Source organism: Lates calcarifer, linkage group LG24 (assembly GCF_001640805.2).
Source record: "Lates calcarifer isolate ASB-BC8 linkage group LG24, TLL_Latcal_v3, whole genome shotgun sequence".
In the NCBI taxonomy this organism is placed as follows: Eukaryota; Metazoa; Chordata; class Actinopteri; family Centropomidae; genus Lates; species Lates calcarifer.
Window position 1 is genome coordinate 3,309,921 of NC_066856.1, and position 4,516 is coordinate 3,314,436.

General features: G+C 40.1%; 2 non-coding genes across 2 annotated transcripts; both read left to right on the top strand.

Annotated features, from left to right (window-relative positions):
• Positions 1 to 1,104: 1,104 nt before the first annotated feature.
• Positions 1,105 to 1,186, top strand: trnas-aga (transfer RNA serine (anticodon AGA)). Its single transcript has one exon. It is a non-coding gene; the product is annotated as a tRNA-Ser (tRNA).
• Positions 1,187 to 1,721: 535 nt separating this feature from the next.
• On the top strand, positions 1,722 to 1,803 carry trnas-aga (transfer RNA serine (anticodon AGA)). Its single transcript has one exon. It is a non-coding gene; the product is annotated as a tRNA-Ser (tRNA).
• The last annotated feature ends 2,713 nt before the right edge of the window (positions 1,804 to 4,516 follow it).

Genomic DNA, 4,516 nt, shown 5'->3' on the forward strand with positions numbered 1-4,516 from the left:
ATCACTTAATCCTCAAAGGTTTAAACATGGTTAATCTTGGTTGGCATGCATACACTAGTGCAAACAAGGTACAGTCAAACACCCTGTCACTCAAGCATGTACATACATATCATCCAGATGCACCATAAACACACACTCACACACACATACATGCAGATAAGACAGTGTTAGCACACTGTACTGTACTAACTCTCCATCACATGGTTTCTCTGAGGTCTGAGGCAGAGGTTTCACCTGCTGGCTCTGCAGCCAACACAAAGACCTTATTGTGACCAGTTGGATTCCACTGTTAATCATGGGTGAGATTATAAGACTTGGGAACACACACACTCACACATATACACATGTATTCTGTGTGGGTTTTTCATTTAACATGCTTTCACAGATGCGTACACAAGAGTCACCTGCATGCAAGGAGTCATATGGAGGGACTCATGCACACATATCATTGTTTAGTACAATTCTCTCAACCTGCTGCCACATGAGCGGATTGTGCCGGTCTCATTTTAAGTGTGAGGGCTACTCACCAAAACACACACAGTTTAATGCAGGCTTGATGCTGTTTGAAACTTGGCATTGTGAACAATTAACTATCAAGTATTTATGTATCAAAGTTATGCTATCAAATACATTTTTAAAGCACAGCTGCTTAAAAGGAGTGAATATTACACCATAATGTATAATAAGAATGCCACAGGTTTGGACTGCCAGAGTTTCAGTTATAGCACAGGCCAATGGCACCATCTGCTGGAGAAAGCATGAGAGGCACTGGCACCCCAACTCTGATTTCACATCATTGTAAAATATACTGCAGATACTGCAGATACATGGTATACGATAGCAACTTTGAGAAGAAAAAGTAACTATATGTCCATTGACTATATATCCAATGCTGTGTTATTAACTGTGTAAAGAACCCACAGACACTCAAGGGATCCACTGATGCAGGTTGACAATAGTATTTTAGTAATTTGATTAACTGTAAAATTGTTTGGGAATTTGCATTGTAAAAGCATAATATCAACTAAGGTGGGTCCTATTCACTAATTTTGAGTCCCCAGCATGTGTGTGGCGGGGGGCCTTGTGTCAAAACCTAAATAAGTGGTTGTCGTGGCCGAGTGGTTAAGGCGATGGACTAGAAATCCATTGGGGTCTCCCCGCGCAGGTTCGAATCCTGCCGACAACGAGGTGAAGTTTTCACTGTTGAAATCTTTGCAAGCTTCTTCTGATAACTCATAGAAGCTGAGGTGGACTGAATTTGCCAAAAAGGGGGGTGTAATGGAGTGAAGAGAATATCCTGAACTCCCTACTTCTATAAACTTACATTCACAACAAGCAGCAACAAGAACCTCTCCTCTGGCACAAGACAACCACTCATCACAACATATAAAATTAGAAAAGCTATTTTAATGTCAAAGAAACTCAGTTTTCATTTTGCTTTGCTTCTGTCGAGATTACATGTTTTCTGCTGTCATTCAGCTTCTTAAAGCAAAGAGAAGAAATACTGAGATGAAAATATTTGAAAACATTTAACAATGTTGTATTTCAACAGCTTTAATTTTTCCACATTCGTCTCTTATATGAAAGATGTATGAATGAACTTTGACCTGGAATATGTGTGTGGGGATCACACAGCTGTTTACATGTTGCTCATTCCCACAGGTTGATAAAGTACTAACTGATATAATAACTTAGGATATAGTTAACACATAGAACAGGAAGTTGTCGTGGCCGAGTGGTTAAGGCGATGGACTAGAAATCCATTGGGGTCTCCCCGCGCAGGTTCGAATCCTGCCGACAACGAGGCAAAGTTTTCACTGTTGAAACAGTTGATTGCTTTTCTGATGACCTACAGCAGGTCACTGTGGTACCTGATAACCCACACACACTGGTCTGTTATCAGGGAGGTGACGACAGTTAGACATTAGACTCGACTTCTGAACTCAGGTGGCAATTCTATCCTTAAGGAAAGAAAATGAAAGGTACTTGTGTCTTGTGTTGTTGTGGCTGAACAATTAAGTTGACGGGCCGGGAATGTTCATGCAGTGACACTTTCAGTAGTGTGAGTCAGGCCTCTGATAAACTGCGGCTGCACTGCCTGTTAAAGCAGCTCCATGCAGGACACCTTCAGTGTTACTTTTTGGCTATTTCTGTCACACTCTCTGATGTGGGACAAAGAAGGTACCACATTTGTTTGGAACGAAGAGGTAGCAGTAGATGGAAACTCACATTACTCTGCATTCTTTTGCAGTTTATAAGAATAATATATATATATATATATATATATATTATTCTACAATTCTAATCATTTTTTATGGCCGATCTCCCCTTTGTCTATGTCAATGGGGCCCTGAGTTTGGTATTAAAACTTGGATTAACTTGACGTTAATCCAAGTAATTTTAGTCACTACAGAAATCATACAGCTCCCAGATATAACTAAATATTAGGCCACACTATTGCAAATAATTGAGTGTACTGCTCCTTTAACACAGCATACAAGTACTGCAGTCTATGACCTTTAACCACTGACCTATTCATTCTTTATGTGCAAGGCAAAGATAAACAAGAAATATTAACTTAAATCTTTACGGGACTCCAGACTAACTTTTTACATTGGTTGCCCTGGTGCACTAAATTTTTTCATGTAGGTGCACCAGCACATAATTCAGGTGCACCCAGAATTTTCCACCATGTCTGTTCAGTCAGTTCCAGTGCACACTGGTAATTTCTGACCACAATTTCTTAATAATTATAAACAGGAATTTCGATTCTCAAACAGGCGTTTCATCTCGCAGCACACAGTTTCCCTTTCAAACCATATTATATATATATTATTGCTACCAACAAAACAAACCTGCCAGTATCTTTTCCCTTTGTTTACATTAGTGACCAAACACAAACGGTGCACACACCAACAATCACTCTTTGTCGACAAAATAATGACAAAATAAAATCACTGCAAAACTTAACTGTCGCTTAATTCAAACTGAAGCAAAAACCAAAAGGCTGTGTGGTGGTCTACCTTGTTTGTAGGGCTGTGGTGGTCCAGAGGAGACTACCGGTCCACAGGCCTGTGTCCACCATGGATGGTGTCCACGGGCAGGGTGGCAGCACCTCGGTATAATCATAGTCTGGCGGTTATCCAGCGTTGTCAACATTCCCGGGACCTCTCTCTGGTTGTTGACTCTAGTTTCCAAGCAATCGCAAGCAATCCAGATGAAATTATTATATCCTGTTGGATTAGCTAGCAGCAGCCTACAGTCCCGTCACACTGCTAATTAACCACTCGCTTCATTAACGAGCGGCCTCCCGTACAGGTTACAGCACAGCAAACTTCAGGCAGGAACAGCCTGCGAGCTTGGGAATTATTAGGCTGACGATCTAAAACTTTGCTTACAAACTTTTCCTGCAAAACTTCGGAACTCCACCGTAAACTACCGAATTACGTCGTTTGCCCCTCCCCCTCCCTTTTTCATTCTGGCCCTGTGTGCATGCATGCGCATGTCAAATTAGCAGCTCTTTTTTTTTTTTTTTTTTTTAATTAAATCCCTATATAGACTATATTTTCTTACCCATGAACTTGACATTTCACCACACAGTAAAAACGTGTACATACTGTTTAACAAATTCAATTTACTTATGTAGCTATCTATTTATCACAATGATCTGTTCATTTAGGCTGTATTTTAACTGGGTTACGCTATTTTAAATTTATGCAGCCTCTGTTCCGTGTAATGCCATCAACATCCTCTGTCAATTAAAATCTTTAAATGCTCAATATGCTCCCTGTTATCCAGGCTTTAACCATATTCAGGGTATGATGTAGAACATAACCTGATCATTCTGGTCTCTGTATGATTCGAACATTATCAGGTTACTGTTCATTTACACTTTCTACACCAAGACAGGAAGTCACAGGTTTTAGACAGACACTCACTGGCCTCATTATTAACAAAATGCCAAACTAACAGCAGCAGTGTACAGGCTTGCTGGCTTGTTCACTGCTGCTGAAACTGAAACTGAATCTAACCACCATTTGATACACATCTGACCATATCACTGTTTTCCACATCTGTGTAGACCAGGGGCCATAGTTTTTTATTACTTATAAAGTCTCTTTGTTCCATTCTGTATCCCTGTAACATGCAATCTTATAATAGAAAAATGTGACCAGTCTGCATTGTAATTTACAGTGTTAGGTCTGCAGCATGTCAGTTATTTATGATTGGGCTGGTGTAAGCTTATGGTGGATCTGTGATTATTACTATTTTGTGTTCTATTGAAAGAGTGTGTGTGTTGGCAGAAAACTTTATGTACAAACTATTGTATTCCCTCTATTAAACCTGTTATTTTGTACATTTAAAGCTAATTGCGATGACCAGGAATCAAACCCAGACAGACATCAAACTCAGTTTTGAACAGATTATAGTCTTTCCATAGCAATGGTGGTATAGTGGTGAGCACAGCTGCCTTCCAAGCATTTGACCTGGGTTTGATTTCCGGCCATCGCAGTTA